This window comes from Callorhinus ursinus, unplaced genomic scaffold (assembly GCF_003265705.2).
Source record: "Callorhinus ursinus isolate GAN/ISIS: 27379988/994484 unplaced genomic scaffold, GSC_fseal_2.0 scaffold78, whole genome shotgun sequence".
NCBI lineage: Eukaryota > Metazoa > Chordata > Mammalia > Carnivora > Otariidae > Callorhinus > Callorhinus ursinus.
This window is the reverse complement of record NW_027397140.1, coordinates 4836286-4855748: the sequence shown is the minus strand read 5'-3', so window position 1 is coordinate 4855748 and position 19463 is coordinate 4836286. Positions and strand designations below refer to the sequence as shown.

General features: G+C 37.4%; 1 long non-coding RNA gene and 1 other non-coding gene across 3 annotated transcripts in view; both read left to right on the top strand.

Annotated features, from left to right (window-relative positions):
* Positions 1–19463, top strand: part of LOC141371574 (uncharacterized) — a 55539-nt gene that overhangs the window by 10749 nt on the left and 25327 nt on the right. For both annotated transcript variants that reach the window (XR_012376643.1, XR_012376644.1), the window contains exons 2-6: positions 1006–1139; positions 1577–1773; positions 2435–2474; positions 2853–2925; positions 6900–7013. This is a non-coding gene — a long non-coding RNA (uncharacterized lncRNA). The remainder of the gene's footprint in view (positions 1–1005; positions 1140–1576; positions 1774–2434; positions 2475–2852; positions 2926–6899; positions 7014–19463) is intronic.
* LOC112808871 (small nucleolar RNA SNORD116) lies at positions 3148–3229 on the top strand. The gene has a single exon (XR_003204469.1). It is a non-coding gene; the product is annotated as a small nucleolar RNA SNORD116 (small nucleolar RNA).

Sequence of the window (19463 nt, the reverse complement as noted above, 5' to 3'; positions counted from 1 at the left end):
TATATATATATATATATACACAATGGAATATTATACAGCCATCAAAAGGAATGAAATCTTGTCATTTGCAATGACGTGGATGGAATTGGAGGGTATTATGCTGAGTGAAATAAGTCAATCAGAAAAAGACATGTATCATATGACCTCACTGATACGAGGAATTCTTAATCTCAGGAAACAAACTGAGGGCTGCTGGAATAGTAAGGATTGGGAGGGATGGGGTAGCTGGGTGATAAACATTGGGGAGGGTATGTGCTATTGTGAACACTGTGAATTGTGTAAGACTGTTGAATCACAGACCTGTACCTCTGAAACAAATAATACATTGTATGTTAAAAAAAAAAAAGAATAAGATAGCGGGGGGGAAGAATGAAGGGGGGAAATCAGAGGGGGGAGACGAATCATGAGAGACTATGGACTCTGAGAAACAACATGAGGGTTGTAGAGGGGAGGGTGTGGGGGGATGGGTTAGCCTGGTGATGGGTATTAAAGTGGGCATGTTCTGCATGCTGCAATGGGTGTAATACACAAACAATGAATCATGGAACATTACATCAACAACTAATGATGTACTGTATGGTGACTAACAAAACATAAAAAAATTAATTAATTTTTCATGGATCATTCATTTGTTTTTTAGAGTTTTTACTTAAAATTCTAGTTAGTTAACATATAGCGTAATATCAGTTTCAGGTGTACAATATATTCAATAGTTTCATACAACACCTGGTGCTCATCACAGCAACAGCACTCCCTTTTTAATCTAGTTGATAATATAATTGGTTTTGCAAAATTTCTGTGAAACTAACGAGTGTGAGGTTTAATAATTTGTGGAGTCATCTAGGGTTTCTGTCTCATCTATTTCCAAGAATATCAGAAAAATCCTAGTACAGTAGTAACTTAGCATATTTACACGCAGGTACATAATGAACCATTCAGTCTTTTCAGTGGTTGACAAATGGGCATGTATACTTATATTTTCTTATTTTTACTCCATATTCACAGGTCAATGTAAACTAAAACCTTGCTTTCACATGAATAAAAAAATTATCACTTCCTCTTGAAATGTGACAAGGAAGAAAATATTGGGAATAATTCTACCATCTCATCCTCAAGAGCCAGTAGGAATTCTACCACCAGTAAGCATTTTGTCCTGAAGATACTGACATTTCTCTTAAGACACTACAACACTCCTATTACAATAAGACTCTGGCTGTGCTAGTCAGCCATGAGGCTTTGATGACTAGTCTCCGTGAGTAAATGATATGGGTTAGTGTGTCCCGGGGTGAAATAATCTGGAATGCTCAGTGTCTGCCACATATGTCAGGATCAAGATTTTTTTAAAAAAAGAAATGTGTCTGGATCTTTGATTCTCACTGGAGTCTGAACAAAATGAGTGACAAAGTAACTTCTGTGGACTGAGGTCCAGCACAAGAGATCATGTTAGGCAAAATGTGGAGGGGATTTCAGTTTGTCAGCTGGTATAACTAATAGGGACTATAGTAATTGAATTCTACCCTGATTGCATATATTAAGAATAATGAATTATATAAAGATCTTTCAATTTCTGATTTAGGAATGACATAGCAACTCTTTGAGTGCTTGGCTGGCAGCATCCATACATTCATAGTAACCAGACTGGAGAACCAGCATGTGAGGAGAGAGCCCAGTGGTAAATGGTTATGCCTACCTTTGAGCCATTCATGCATTTTTCTTACATGCCAAAATCTTTAGAGTGAGGAGCAATTGACTGAGATCGACTAGGTAATCAAGGTAAAGGATGAGTCTTTACTTATTTATCTCTTAAGTAAAAGAAATATGGAAATTGAAGAGTAATTTCTATTTGTCAAAATGTTTTAGAGGATGTTTTAATTTCCTTGCCGATGAGGTCACAAGAATTAGAATGCTATTTTTTCCCCTATCACCCAAGCAGAAATGTTCTAGACATTTGAGCTATGGACTCAAGTAGATGCTGTACTAAAATGTTTAATTATAAAATTATTGCATTTTCAGATCTTGGTGTTTTAGGTAGATTTTGTTGCCCAATATTTACATTTTGTTAGTGGATTTCATAGTGTTGAAGGCGAGATCCTAGTTTTAAGCCCGATGCTGATGGAGGCCGTTTTGGGAAACTTTGAGACCAAGGTCTTGTGACCTTCAATGCTCCCTGTTTCAAGTAGTGAATATAATTTTTCTTGTGCTATAGAGAGTCAAGTGAATATCTATGGTTTATTTTTTATGACTTGTTATTAGTAAATTTTCAATTGTGGTGTTTTTGTTTGTCAACTTTCTTAATTTCCCAGTATATTTTGTAGATTTTAAGTGATATTGGAATTGGATGAAATTTCTACCACTGCTCCAATGAACTACTGATTTTGTCATTGTTTTTTTTTAATTTTATTTATTTATTTTTTTATTTTGTCATTGTTACCAGTTCTCTTCTATGGGAATAATCAGAACACTGCACTCCAGAGGTAACTTTGCAATTTTTAATAAAATTTATTATTTATTATTATTTAGGTTATTTCTATTATTTATTGTTGGCAAATAAGATTACATACACATGATTTTGAAGAGTCTCTTAATCCAGACAATATGAAGCCTTTACATTCTGGGTTATCTGAGACTTCTGTGTACTTTCCCTCCAGGATTATATGCATCCTTTTTTAAATTATATCAGAAGGGCCTACTTGAAAAATAGTATTATGATATACTTATGCATAGTAAACCTCTTATGTTGTGAATGATACAGATGGACATGTATATTTCTCATCTTTCCATAATTCTTTGCTAACTTGAACATGGACACAGAACTTGGTTTCATATAAAAGCTTTTATTTCTTCCCTTTGAGACATGAAATGAAGGAAAGTTTTGGGAAGAATTCTGCATCCTATCCTCAAGGGCCAGTGGGAATTTTCATGCTGGTAAGCATTTTTTCCTGAAGATACAGACATTCTCTCAGGGAATGTTAACTCTACTGGTAAGGTTTTGGCTAAGCTAGTCAGTCATGAGGCTGGGTCCTTGACTGTGGTGGCTACTCTCCATAACTGAATAGTATGGTTCACTGTGTCCTAGGGAGACAGAATCCTGAGTGCTCAGTATCTGACATATATCTCAGGATTAAAATCCCTTTTGCAAACTTGCTTAGATCAATGATGGCTTTACAAATGGGTCTTGTTGAAATCTGAACAAAATGAGTGACAAAATAACTTCTACAAGGTGAGGTCCAGCACAGGGACCACGATACTAGGCAAAAAATATGAAAGGGAATTCAATTTGGTCACCAATGGTACCAAATAAGGACTATGGCATTGGAAAACTAGCATACTAACAAATGCTAGAGGAAATGAATGGTACAGAGGCTGTAAATAACCACTGTGGAATGACATAGTAACTCTGAGGGCTTGACTGATAGCTTTCATACACGCACATTAAGCAGACTGTGGAAAACCAGCACATGAGTAGTGAACACTGTGGGAAATGGCTGTGCCTAGTCCTGAGCCATTTACACCATCTTCTCAGTCAGTCATTTGTGAGAATCAACATCTTGAGGTCTTATTAGATAGTCAGTTAGAAATAAGTTATTCAGGGGCGCCTGGGTGGCTCAGTCATTAAGCGTCTGCCTTTGTTTCAGGTCATGGTCCCAGGGTCCTGGGATCGAGCCCTGCATCGGGCTCCCTGCTCAGTGGAGAGCCTGCTTCTCCCTCTCCCACTCCCCCTGCTTGTGTTCCCCCTCTCACTGTGTCTCTCTCTGTCAAATAAATACATAAAATCTTAAAAAAAGAAAGAAAGAAGTTATTCATTTTTTTGCTTGTCATTTATCTCTTTTTTTTTAAAGAGAGAGAGAGAGAAAGAGGCATGAGAGACAGAGAGAGAGAGAGGCAGAGGGAGAAACAGGCTCCCCGCTGAGCAGAGAGCCCAATGCGGGACTCGATCCCAGGACCCTGGGATCATGACCTGAGCCGAAGGCAGGTGCCCAACCATCTGAGCCACACAAGTGCCCCCATTTATCTCTTAAGTATAAGAAATATGGGAAAATTGAAGAGTAAGTAGGTATTTATTAGATGATCTTATTATGTTTTAATTTGCTTGCTAGCCCAGTTTCTTTTTTTTTAAGATTTTATTTATTTATTTGAGAGAGAGAGAGAATGAGAGATACAGAGCACGAGAGAGAAGAGGGTCAGAGGGAGAAGCAGACTCCCTGCTGAGCAGGGAGCCCGATGTGGGGCTCAATCCCGGGACTCCAGAATCATGACCTGAGCCGAAGGCAGTCGCTTAACCAACTGAGCCACCCAGGCGCCCGCCCAGTTTCAAGATTAGAATTTTTTTTCTTTTTCTCCTCACTCAGGGAGAAATTTTCTAGATATTTGATGATGGATTAAATTAGATATTTCATTAAACATTTTAAGATGAAATGATTAAATTTCCAATTCTTGGAATTTTATGTTGATATCATTGCTTAACATTCATATTCCATCAGTGGGTTTATGTGCATAAAGATAAGTTATAATTTTAGTGAGTGATGCTTGGGGGGTGGGCTTTGGGTCAGCTTTGAGACCAAAGTTTTAGAAAACTTAATTTTCTATACTACTTTTTTTCTGAGGAAAAAGCATAATTTTTTCTGAGGAACTCCCTTACCTGAGGATCAAATGAGTGTAGATGGTCAAGGGAACATCTTTGTTTGATTCCTTAATTATCTATTATCAGTAAACATTCATCTGGGAAGGTTTTGTTTCACAACTTTTTATATTTCCTCTGTGTTTTTGTGGAATGGAAGTGATTTTTTGAATTGCATGAATACTCATCACCATAGCAAAGAAGTGCTGATTTTGTCATTTTTATCTGTTCCTTCTCTCTGAGATGGCACAAAACAATACACTCCAAGGGCAATAACCAGTTTGAAATAAATTACTTTTATGGCTTATATTTTTAATATTTTTCTGTAGTCAAGTAGATAATTGGTTTTGTGAAGTATCTGTTAATCCAGACAATGTGAGTTATTAATTATCTGGTGAACTGTCAAATATTTTGTCTCTTTTATTTCCAGGATTTTTATGACTTCTCTCTTTATTACTTTTATTATTCAAAATAATAACAGAAACATCCTAATAAAGTAATATGAGTTCACTTGATATGAAGGTATATTATAATCCCTTCTGTGTTGTGCATGTTTGACAGATGGACATCACATCTTTCCATATTTTAGTCTATTTGCACAGGTTGACATGAACCACTATCTGGGTCTCATATGAATTGATTCCTTCTTCTTGATAGAATTCCAGGAGGGGGTGGGGGTTGGGTGGCTCAGTTAAGTGTCTGCCTTCAGCTCAGATCATGATCCCGGAGTCCTGGGATCCATCTAGCCCCACGTCAGGCTCCCTGCTCAGTGGGGAGTCTACTTCTCCTTCTCCCTCTGCCCCTCCCCCTGCTCCTTCTCTTTCTCTCGCTCACTCTCTCTCTGTCAAATAAATAAATAAAATCTTTTTTAAAAAGAGAGAATTCCAGTAGGAATTCTAACATTAGTGAGCATTTTGTCCTGAAAAAAAAAAAACTGGCATTCCTCTTAGGATACTCTAACATTCATATGACAGTGAAATTCTGACTATACTAATCAGTTGTGAGGCTGAGTCATTGACTATGATGACTAGTCTCCATGATTAAATAGTATGAGTCAGTGTGTCCCAGGGAGACAGAATCTGGAGTGCTTAGTGTCTGTCACATATCTTAGGATCAATATCCATTTTATAAATGTGACTAGATCAATGATGAATTAAAAAATGGATATCATTGGAATATGAAAAAATGAGTGACAGAAACACTTCTGTGAGCTGAGGTCTACCAAAGGACCATATGAAGTAAAAAAATATGGATAAAGTTCAGTTAGTCAGGTAGTATAACCAGCCAGGTCTGTGGTATTTGAAACCTAAACTTATTGCATACATTAAGAAAAATGAATTGTGCAGAGATCTATAAATATCTGATTTAGAAATGACATGGTAACTCTTTGAGTGCTTGGCTAGCAGCATCCATATAGTCATAATAATCAGGCACTGGGGAACCAGCACATGAGTAATGAGACTGATGAGTCACATTTTTGTCTACCCTTAAGCCATTCACATGATTTCCTTAGATGCTGCAATCTTGTGAGTGAGGCATAGTCCATTGAGGTCAATTAGATAGTTCAAAAGATATTATAATTCATGAGTTATCAATAATTTTTAGATAAAGGAAACATAATGGAAGCTGAATAATGGTTTGTATTTGTGGGAATATCTCAGAGAGTGTTAATTTGCTTGTAATCCAGTCACAATAATTCATAGTGTTTTTTTCTTGTCACTCAAAGAGAAATTTTCTAGATATTTGAGTGATGTATTCAAGTATATACTGCATTAAATATTTTTTTTTAGAAGAGAGGGGATAGGGAGATGGGGTAGCCAGGTGATGGGTATTAAGGAGGACATGTGTTGTGATGAACACTGGGTGTTATACACAACTAATGAATCATTGAACACTACATCAAAAACTAATGATGTATTATTTGTTGGCTAACTGAACTAACTAATATATATATATATACTGTGAAATTATTGCCATTATATCCAAATCTTGGAATTTTATTGGTTAATGTTGATATTCCTTCAGTCTGTTTCATTTCTGTTTAAAGGAAGATCCTAGTTTTATTGAATGATGCTAAGAGTTCTTTGGAGAAACTTTGACTACATCTTAAAACAAATTACTTTCTATACCATTCTATTTCATGGAACAAGGGTACTTTTTTTCTTGTCATATAAGTGGTCATTGAATGTATATAATTAGTTGCTTACAAGCTTTTATCAATAAACATTGAATTTGAAAAATTTTCTTCCTTGGCTCCTCTGATTGTACCTGTGGTTTGTAGGTTGGAAGTAAGATCACAATTGCATGGAATTCTTGCCACTTCACCAAAGAATACCTGATTTTGTCACCTTTACCAACTCCCTTACCTGAGAAGAAACAATGATGCACTCTCAAGGTAATACCTATTTTTTATAAACGTTTTTCTGGATTATTTTTATTATTTAAGTAATCACAAATTATTAATGTTGTATAGAATCTGTCAATTTAAACAGTGTGAGGCTTTAATAATCTAGTGATTCTTCAAGACTTCTGTTTATTTTTTTCCAGAATTTTTGCACTTTCTCAGTCTTTCTGTTGATGCCTTATATAGGAATTAGGCACAGAAATGATGGCAAGGTCATTTCTCACCAGTGTGGCAGTGTTCATACCAATAAGTGTGCTAACCAAATGCCACTAGTACTTAGCAGTGTATCCTTGTGAGCACCACCCTAAAAATAGAATGAGAAGAGGCAGTTCCCCTTCTTGGAGTGCATTTGGGAAATATGACACTGCCTCTCAGGACAAAAATGATGGCAAGCACTGTTAAGCAGCCCTGTTAATTAACAGGAGGCATCTGCTGAAGGCAGCTAACCTGGAAGCCAGCTTTTGACTGTGCTTTACCATAAACTCTGAGCCCCTGCATGGTCATGCAACTACTTTTCTGGGACAAATGGCACCAGCCACAGCACATCAAGACCCTAACTCAGAGGATCAGTGTGGGTCTGAGCTGTGCTGGGTCCCAAAATTTGGAGTTTTGAAACCCAGCCATACCTCTGAGATAAAACACGGGAGCACTGTGCTGCCAGGCAGACAGATGGCTCAGACACAGACAGGGTGAAAGCAGGGTTCTGATGGAAACCAGGACACAAGAGAGGAAATTGTTTGCTCTTCTGTGAGGGCTTCCTGAACAGCTGCATGTGTGAACTCCCCTCTCTGGGGACAAGAGAGTGGGGTGACACCATTTTCCCCCAAACCCATCAGCACAGATAGATTTCCATGAGCAGCACAGCACCACCAGTGGAGGCTGGAGCTACTTAAACCAATGCCCACTTCACTGTGTCCTGTGGGTGCATCTTTTTTTTTTAATTTTCTAATTTTTATTTTATTTTATTTTTTTGAGAAAGAGGATGTGAGTGAGCAGAGGGAGAAGGAGAGAGAGAATCTTTTTTTAAAAAGATTTTATTTATTTATTTGACACACACACACACACACACAGAGAGTGAGCACAAGCAGGGGGAGTCACAGGCAGAGGGAGAAGCAGGCTCCCCACAGAGAAGGGGGAGCCTGATGTGGGACTCAATCCCAGGACTCCGGGATCATGACCTGAGCCAAAGGCAGTCGCTTAACTGACTGAGCCACCCAGGCACCCCGAGAGAGAGAATCTTAAGCAGGCTCCACATCCAGCACAGAGCCTGATGCAGGGCTTGATCTCATGACCCTGAGATCATGACCTGAGCCTAAATCAAGAGCCAGTTGCTTAACCAGCTAAACCACCAAGGTGAATCTTTACTAGGTCAAGTATGCCTAAGAATTAACACAGTAGGTCCCTCCCCCGACAAACATACAGACACCAACTCTACTGGTCATAAGGTGCTGCCAATCTTCAGCTATAGTGGAAATAGTATCTAGCCTTTTCTAAAAGCAGACCAAAACATACCTAGTTAAAACTCACCACGCATTGGAGGAGGTCCAAACACACCCCACTGAAGGCAAGGAGAAACTCTGCAGAGGACTGATCTGAGGGAAAGAGCAGCCAAAACACAACAGCAGAATGCACACAGCATACACACACAGAAAAAAAAAAAAACTTCCTGAAGCACCAGGCCCTAGACAGAACATGACCTCTTCTTAATATAGCCATTACTCTAAGGAGCAGGAAAGGTAACAGGTTTCCTTAACACAGAGAAGACAGAGGTCTAGGAAAAATGCCAGGTAGAGGAATTTATCCCAAAAGAAAGAACAAGAAGAGGTCACAGCCAGTGATATAATCAAAACAGATGTAAGTGGGCACCTGGGTGGCTCAATTGGTTGAGTGGCTGCCTTTGGCTCGGGCCATGATCCTGGAGTTCCAGGATTGAGTCCTGCATTGGGCTCCCTGCTCGGCAGGGAGTCTGCTTCTCCCTCTGACCCTCCCTCCTCTCATGTGCTCTCTCTCTCTCTCTCATTCTCTCTCTCAAATGAATGGATAAAATCTTAAAAAAAAGATGTAAGTAATATGCCTGAATGATAATTTATTTTTTAATTTTTTTATTATGTTATGTTAGTCACCATACAGTATATCTTTAGTTTTTGATGTAGTGTTCCATGGTAATTTAAAAGAGCAATCAAGGATAGTAGGTGGGATTGAGAAAGACAAGGGGAGTCCCTTACTGCAGAGATAAAGGAAATAAAAACTAGTCAGGCCAAAATAAAAAAAAAATGCTATAACTGAGATGCAAAACCAACTGGATGTATTGACAAGGATAGGAGAAGCAGAGAAATGAATTAGTGATATAGAAGATAAAATTATGGGGGGAAAATGAAGCTAAAAGAAAGAAAATAAGAAAAATATTGGATCATGAATGTAGACTTAAGGAACTCGGTGAGTCCATAAAGAGTAATAACATTCATATCACAGGAGTCCCAAAAGAGGAACAAAAGGGGGCAGAAGGTTTATTTGAGCAAATTATAGCTGAAAACTTCCCTAATCTGGGGACAGAAATAGACATCCAAATCCAGGAGGCACAGAGAACGCCCATCAAATTCAACAAAAGCCAGCCAACACCAAGAAAAATCACAGTAAAACTGGCAAAGTACACAGAAAAGAAAATAATCCTGAACGCAGCAAGGGAAAAAAAAAGTCCTTAACCTACAAGGGAAGACAAATAAGGTTTTCAGCAGATCTCGCCACAGAAACCTGGCAGACTAGAGAAGAGTGGCATGATATATTCAATGAACTGAATGGGAAAAATATGCAACCAAGAATACTTTATCCAGCAAGGCTGACATTCAGAATAGAAGGAGAGATAGACTCTTAGCTATAGAGAATGAACTAAGGGTTGATGGAGGGAAGATGTGTGAGGGGATGGGCTAAATGGGTAATGGGCATTAAGGAAGGCACTTGTATGAGCACTGAGTATTATATGTAAGTGATGAATCACTGGATTCTACTCCTGAAACTAATACTACACTGTGTGTTAACCAACTTGAATTTAAATACGAACTTGGAGAGAAAAAAAAGAATATAAAGAAAAAGAATAGGGAGAGGTAGAGAGTTTCCCAGACAAATAAAAACTAAAGGAGTTCAGGACCACTAAACCAGCCATGCAAGAAATATTAAAGGGGACCCTTTGAGTCGGAAAGAAAGACCAAAAGCAACAAAGACTAGAGAGGAACAGAGAAAATCTCCAGAAACACCAGCATTACAGTTAATACAATGGCACTAAATACATGTCTGTCAATGAGTGTAAATGGACTAAATACTCCAATCAAAAGACATAGGGTATCTGAATGGATAAAAAGATAAGACTTATGTATATATTGCTTACAAGAGACCCATTTTAGACCTAAAAAAACTTCCAGATTGAAACCATCTATCATGCTAATGGACATTAAAAGAAAGCCAGAGTAGCTAAATTTATATAAGACAAACTAGATTTTAAACCAAAGAATGCAACAAGAGATGAAGAAGGGCATTATATCATAATTAAGGGGTCTATCCAACGAGAAGATCTAACAATTGTAAATATTAATACCCCCAATTTAGGAGCAGCCAAATATATAAATCAATTAATAACAAACATAAAGAAACTCATTGACTTAATACAGTAATACTAGAGGAATTTAAGACCCCACTTACAGCAATGGGCAGATCATCTAAGCAGAATATCAACAATGAAACAGTGGCTTTGGATGACACACTGGACCAGATGTACTTAACAGATATATTCAGAACATGTCATCCGAAAGCAGCAGAATGCGTATTCTTTTCTAGTTCACATGGAACATTCTCCAGAATAGATCATATACTGGGTCAAGTAAAAAAAGATGCATAAGTACAAAAAGATTGAGATCATAACATGCATATTTTCAGACCATAATGCTATGAAACTTGAATTCAACCACAAGAAAAAATTTGGAAATACCCAAATAAATGGAGGTTAAAGAATATCCTACTAAAGAATGAATTGGTTAACCAGGAAATTAAAGAAGTAATAAAAAAAAATAGGGGCACCTGGATGGCTCAGTAGGTTAAGTGGCTGCCTTCAGTGCAGGTCATGATCCCAGACTCCTGGGATTGAGCCCCACATCAGGCTCACTGTTTAACGGGGACTCTGCTTCTCCCTCTCCCACTCCCCCTACTTGTGCTCCCTCTCTCACTGTCTCTCTTTGTCAAATAAATAAAATCTTTAAAAAAATACATAGAAGCAAATGAAAATGAAAACATGAAGGTCAAAAACCTTTGGAAATCATCAAAGGCACTCATAAGAGGGAAGTAGGTCTACCTCAAGAATCAATAAAAATCTCAAATACACAAACTTACTTTACAACTAAGGGAACTAGAAAAGGAAGAGCAAATAAAACATAAAGTCAACAGAAGAAGGGAAATAATATAGATTAGAACGAAATAAATGACATATTGGGGCACCTGGGTGGCTCAGTTGTTAAGCGTCTGCCTTTGGTTCAGGTCATGATCCCAGCGTCCTGGGATCGAGCCCCGCATCGGGCTCCCTGCTCCACGGGAAGCCTGCTTCTCCCTCTCCCACTCCCCCTGCTTGTGTTCCCTCTCTCGCTGTGTCTCTCTGTCAAATAAATAAATAAATAAAATCCTTAAAAAAAAAGAAATAAATGACATATAAACAAACAGCAACAACCAAAAAGTAGTAGAACAGATCAACAAAACTAAGATCTTGGTATTTGAAAGAATTAATAAAATTGATAAACCCCTAGCCACTTATCAAAAAGAAAAGAGAAAGGAACCAAATAAATAAAATCATTAATGAAGGAGAGATCATAACTAACACCACAGAAATACAAACAATATAAGAATATTATGAAAAATTATATGCCAATAAACTAAGCAATCTGGAAGAAATGGATAGATTGTTAGAAACATGCAAACTACCAAAACTGAAACAGGAAGAAATAGAAAATTTGAACAGACCCATAACCAGCAAAAAATTGAATCAGTAATCAAAAATTTTCCAACAAACAAAAGTCCAGGAGCAGTTGGCTTCCCAGGGGAGAATGGTAGAATTAGACATTTAAAGGTGAGTTAATACCTTTTCTTTTCAAACTGTTCCAAAAAATTGAAATGGAAGGGAAACTTCCAAACCCATTCTATGGGGCCAGCATTACCTCCAAAACCTTACAAAGACCACACTAAAAAGGAGAATTACAGACCAATATCCCTGATGAACCTGGATTCAAAACTTCTCATTGAGATATGAGCACATCAAATCTAACAGTACATTAAAAGAATTATTCATCATGATCAAGTAAGATTTATTCCTATGCTGCAGGGGTGGTTCAGTATTTGCAAATCAATCAATGTGATAAGAAACTTATGATCCTCTCAATAGATGCAGAAAAAGCATTTGACAAAAAATAGCATCCATTCTTTTTTAAATTTAATTTAATTTTATTATGTTATGTTAGTCACCATTTCAAACTATATTACACAGCAGTGATCACTAAGACAGCATGAAACTGGCACAAAAACAGACATATAGACCAATGGAGCAGAATAGAGAGCCTAGATATGGACCTTCAACTCTATGGTCAAATAATCTTCGACAAAGCAGGAAAAAATATGCAATGGAAAAAAGACAGTCTCTTCAATAAATGGTGCTGGGAAAATTGGACAGCTATATACAGAAGAATGAAACTTGACCATTCTCTAACACCATACACAAAGATAAACTCAATATGGATGAAAGACCTCAACGTGAGACAGGAATCCATCAAAATCCTAGAGGAGAACATAAGCAGTAACCTCTTTGACATCGGCTACAGCAACTTCTTTCAAGATACATCTCCAAAGGCTAGTGAAACAAAAGCAAAAATGAATTTATAGCATCTATTCTTGATTAAAACCATCAACAAAGTAGGGATAGAGGTAACATACCTCAACATCATAAAGGTCATATATGAAAGAACCACAACTAATATCCCCACTGGGGAAAACTGAGAGCTTTGCTTCTGAGGTCAGGTAGAAGAGAGAAATGTCCTATCTATTAACATAGTACTGGAAGTCCTGGCCGCAACAAAAAGACAACAAAAAGAAATAAAGCATACAAATTAGTAAGGGAAAATTCAAACTTTCACTATTCGAGAGGACATGATACTCTATGTAGAAAACTTGAAAGACTCCATCAAAAAATCGTGAGAACTGATAGAAAAATTTAGCTAAGTCACAGGATATAAAATCAATGCACAGAAATCAGTTGCATTTCTATACAGCAATAATGAAGCAAGAGAAATAGCAATCAAGGAGTCAATCCCATTTACAATTACACCAAAAACAATAAGATACCTAGGAATAAACCTAACCAAAGAGGTACTCTGTAAACTATATAACTCATATGAAAGCAATTGAAGAGAACACACAAAAAAAGGAAAAACATTCCATGCTTAAGGATTGGAAGAATAAATATTGTTAAAATGTCTATACTACCCAAAGCAATCTACATATTTAATGCAATGCCTATCAAAATACCACCAGCATTTTTTACAGAACAAGAACAAAAAATCCTAAAATTTGTATGGAACCACAGGAAGACCCTAAGGAGCCAAAGCAATCTTGAAAAAGAAAAACAAAGCTGGAGGCATCACAATTCCAGACTTGAAGTTATATTACAAAGCTGTAGTCATCAAGATAGTATGGTGCAGACACAAAAACAGATACATAGATCAATGGAACAGAATAGAAAACCCAGAAATGGACCCATACCTGTATGATCAACTAATCTTCAACAAAGCAGGAAAGGATATCCAATGGAAAAAACAGTCTATTGAATAAATGTTGTTGGGAAAACTGGACAGCAGCATGCGGAACAATGAAATCGGGCCACTTTCTTACACCATACACAAAAATAAATTTAAAATAGTTGAAAGACCTAAATGTGAGACAGGAAACCATCAAAATCCTTGAGGAGATCACACGCAGCAACCTCTTTGACCTCGGCTATAGCAAATTCTTGATAGACATGCCTTGAGAGGCAAGGAAAACAAAAGTAAAAATGAACTACTGGGACTTCATCAAAATAAAAAGCTTCTGCACAGCAAATGAAACAATCAGCAAATGTAAAAAGCAGCTGTGGAATGGGAGAAGATATTCACAAATGACATACCGGGTAAAGAATTTATCAAACTCAACACCCATAAAACAAATAATCTATTTAGGAAATGGGCCAAAGACATGAATAGACACTTTTCCAAAGAAGGTGTCAAGATGTCCAACAGATACATGAAAAGATGCTCAACATCACTCAGCATCAGGGGAATACAAATCAAAACCACTATGAGATACCATCTCATACCTGTCAGAATGGCTAAAATTAACAGCATAGGAAATAACAGATGTCGGCAAAGATACAGAGAAAAGGGAAGCCTCTTACACATCCACGGTAGGAATGCAAACTGGTGCAGTCCCTTTGGAAAACAGTCCAAAATGTTCAAAATAGAACTACCCTATGACCCTCCAATTGCACTGCTAAGTATTCACCCAAAGAATGCAAAAATACTAGTTTGGAGAATATGCCCATGATGTTTATAGCAGCATTATAAACAATAGCCAAATCATGGGAAGAGGCCCAATGTCCATCAACTGAAGAATGGATAAAGAAGTGGTATATATACACAATGGAATATTACTCAGCCATCCAAAAATGAAATCTTGCTATTTGCAACAACATGAATGGAGCTAGTGAAATGCTAAGTGAAATAAATCATAGAAAGACAAATACCATGTGATTTCACTCATATATGGAATTTAAAAAACAAAAGAGATGAACATAGGGGAAAGGAAAAAAAGAAGGAAGCCAACCATAAGAGCCTTTTTAAAATTTAAATTCAATTATCCGAAATATAGAATATCATTAGCTTCAGATGTAGTGTTCAGTGATTCATCAGTTGTGTATAACACCCAGTGCTCATCACATCACATGCCCACCTTAATGCCCATCACCCAATTACCCCATTCCCCCACCCATCTCCCCTCAAGCAACCCTCAGTTTGTTTCCTATAGTTAAGAGTCTCTCACAGTTTCTCTTGCTTTCTGATGACTTCCCATTCAGTTTTCCCTCCCTTCCCATATGATCCTCTGTGCTGTTTCTTATATTCTACGTATGAGTGAAACCATATGATAATCGTCTTTCTCTGATTGACATACTTCGCTCAGCATAATACCCCCCAATTCCATCCACATCAATGTAAATGGTAAGTACTCATTCTTTCTGATGGCTAATATTGCATTGTATATATATACACTGTATCTTCTTTATCCATTCATCTGTGGATGGACATCTCAGCTCTTTCCACAGTTTGGCTATTGTGGACATTGCTACTATAAATATTGGGGTTCAGGTGCCCCTTTGGATCACTGCATTTGTATCTTTGGGGTAAATACCTAGTAGTGCAATTGCTGGGTCCATAGGGTAGCTCTATTTTTAACTTCTTGAGGACCCTCCATACTGTTTTCCAGAGTGTCTATACCAGTTTGCATTCCAACAAAGAGTGTAAGAGGGCTCCCCTTTCCCGCATCCTCGCCATTATTTGTTGTTTCCTGTCTTGTTAATTTTAACCATTATGTCTGGTGTGAGGTGGTATCTCATTGTGGTTTTGATTTGTATTTCCCTGATGCCAAGTGATGTGAAGCTTTTTTTCCTGTGTCTGTTGGCCATTGAGGAAGACACAAAGAAATGCAAAAACATTCCATGCTCATGAATTGGAAGAATAAATATTGGTAAAATGTCTATGCTACCCAGAGCAATCTACACATTCAATGCAATCCCTATCAAAATATCATCAACATTTTTCACAGAGTTGGACAAATAATCTCCAAATTTGTATGGAACTAGAAAAGACCCTGAATAGCCAGGGGAATGTTGAAAAAGAAAATCAATGCTGGTGGCATCAGAATGCCGGACTTCAAGGTATATTACAAAGCTATAATCTTCGAGAGACCGTATAATAGAAAAAAAAGTCACATAGATCAATGGAACAGAATAGAGAGCCCAGAAATGGACCCTCAACTCTATGGCCAACTAATCTTCAACAAATCAGGAAAGAATATCCAATGGGAAAAGGACAGTCTCTTCAATAAATGGTGCTGGGAATATTGGATAGCCACATGTAGAAGAATGAAACTGGACCATTTTCTTATACTGTAAACAAAGATAAGCTCAAAGTGGATGAAAGACCTAAATGTGAGACAGGAATCCATCAAAATCCTAGAGGAGAACCCAGGCAGGAACCTCTTTGACCACAGCTGCTGCAACTTGTTGCTAGACACATCTCTAAGGGCAAGGGAAACTGAAGTGAAAAATGAACTGTTGGGACTTGATCAAGATAAAAACTTCTGCACAGCAAAGGAAGCAGTCAACAAAACTAACAGGCAGCCTATGGAATGGGAAAAGATATTTGCAAATTGCATATCAGATAAAGGGCTAGTATCTAAGATCTATAAAGAACTTATAATGTTCAACACCCAAAAAACAAATAATCCAGTCAAGAAATAGGCAGAAGACATGAACAGACATTTCTCGATGGTATTTTGTTAGGGGTCACATGAATGTGTAGATTGCTCTGTGTAACAGACATTTTAACAGTATTTATTCTTCCAATCCATGAGCATGGAATGTTTTTCATTTCTTTGTGTCATCCTCAATTTCTTTCATAAGTGTTCTGTAGTTTTTAGAGTACAGATGCTTTACCTCTTTGGTTAGGTTTATTCCTAGGTATCCTCTGGTTTTTGGTGCAATTGTAAATGGGATTGATTCCCTAATTTCTCTTCCTTCTGTCACATTGTCAGAGTATATGCCACTGATTTCTAGGCATTGATTTTATATCCTGACACGTTGCTGAATTCCTGTATGAGTTCTAGCAATTTTGGGGTGGAGTGTTTTGGGTTTTCCACATAAAGTATCATGTCATCTGGAAAGAGTGAGAGTTTGACTTCTTCTTTGCCAATTTGAATAGATTTTATTTCTTTTTGATATGTGTGTGCTGAGGCTAGGACTTCTAGTACTATGTTGAACAACAACGGTGAGAGTTGACATCCCTATCGTGTTCCTGACCTTAGGGGAAAAGCTCTCAATTTTTCCCCATTGAGAATGATATTCACTGTGGGCTTTTCATAGATGGCTTTTATGATATTGAAGTATGTTCCCTCTATCCCTACACTGTGCAGAGTTTTAATCAAGAAGGAATGCTGTATTTTGTCAAATGCTTTTCTGAATCAATTGAGAGAAACATACAGTTCTTGTCCTTTTATTGTGATGTATCAAGTTGATTGATTTGCAAATGTTAAACCAGTCTTACAGCCCAGAAATAAATCCCACTTGGTTGTGGTGAATAATCCTTTTAATGTCCTTTTGGATCATATTGGCTAGTATCTTGCTAAGGATTTTGGCATCCATGTTCATCAGGGATATTGGTCTATAATTCTTTTTGGTGGGGTCTTTGTCTGGTTTGGGGATCAGGGTAATGCTGGCCTCATAGAACGAGTTTGGAAGTTTTCCTTCCATTTCTATTTTTTGAAACAGCTTCAGAAGAATAGGTATTAATTCTTTAAATGTTTATAGAAGTCCCATTGGCAGCCATCCAGCCCTGGACTCTTGTTTTTTGGGAGATTTTTTATTACTGCTTCAATTTCCTTGCTGGTTATGGGTCTGTTCAGGTTTTCTATTTCTTTCTGTTTCAGTTTTGGTAGTTTATATGTTTCCAGGAATGCGTCCATTTCTTCCAGATTGCCTAATTTGTTTGCATATAGTTGCTCATATTATGTTCTTAAAATTATTTGTATTTCCTTGGTGTTGGTTGTTATCTCTCCTCTTTCATTCATGATTTTATGAATTTGGATCCTTTCTCTTTTCTTTTTGATAAGTCTGGCTAGGGTGTTATCGATCTCATTAATTCTTTCAAAGTACAAGCTTCTAGTTTCATTGATCTGTTCTACTGTTCTTTTGGTTTCTATTTCATTGATTTCTGCTCTGATATTTATTATCTCTTCTCCTGCTTGATTTAGGTTTTATTTGCTGTTCTTTCTCCAGCTCCTTTAGGTGTATTTTTAGGTGGTATGTTTGAGACTTTTCTTGTTTCTTGGGAAAGGCTTATATTGCTATGTACTTCCCTCTTAGGACTGCCTTTGCTGCGTCTGAAATGTTTTGAACATTTATGTTTTCATTTTCATTTGTTTCCATGAATTTTTAAATTCTTTTGAAGTTTTCTTTTTGGCCCATTCATTCTTTAGTAGGATGTTCTTTAATCTCCTAGTATTTGAGTTTCTTCTAAAGTTCCTCTTGTGATTGAGTTCAAGTTTTAAAGCATTGTGGTCTGAAAATATGCAGGAAATAATCCGTTTTTTGGTACTGGTTGAGAACTGATTTGTGACCCAGTATGTGATCTATTCTGGACAATGTTCCATGTGCACTTGAGAAGAATGTGTATTCTGTTGCTTTAGGATAGAATGTTCTGTATGTATCTGTGAAGTCCATCTGGTCCAGTGTTTCATTCAAAGCCCTTGTTTCATTATTGATCTTCTGCTTAGATGATCTGTCCATTGCTGTGAGTGGGGTATTAAAGTCCTCTAGTATTTTTGTATTATTATCAATGTGTTTCTTTAACTTTGTTATGAATTGGATTATATAATTGGCTGCTTCCATGTTAGGAGCATAAATATTTATAATTGTTAGATGTTCTTGTTGGATAGACCCTTTTTAAGGTATGATATAGTGTCCCTCTCCATCCCTTACCACAGTCTTTGGTGTAAAATCTAATTTGTCTGATAGGAGGATTGCTACCCCAGCTTTCTTTTTTTTTTTAATTTTTTTATTGTTATGTTAATCACCATATATTACATCATTAGTTTTTGATGCAGTGTTCCATGATTCATTGTTTGTTCATAACACCCAGTGCACCATGCAAAACGTGCCCTCCTCAATACCCATCACCAGGCTAACCCATCCCCCCACCCCCCTACCCTCTAGAACCCTCAGTTTTTCAGAGTCCATCATCTCTCATGGTTCGTCTCCCCCTCCGACATACTCCCCTTTTCTTCCTCTCCTGTTATCTTCTTCTTTTCCTTTTTTCTTAAAATATGTTGCGTTATTTGTTTCAGAAGTACAGATCTGTGATTCAACAGTCTTGCACAATTCACAGAGCTCACCGTAGCACATACCCTCCCCAATGTCTATCACCCAGCCATCCCATCCCTCCCACCCCCAACCACTCCAGTAACACTCAGTTTGTTTCCTGAGATTAAGAATTCCTCATGTCAGTGAGGTCATGTGATACATGTCTTTCTCTGATTGACTTATTTCACTCAGCATAACACCCTCCAGTTCCATCCACGTCGTTGCAAATGGCAAGATCTCATTCCTTTTGA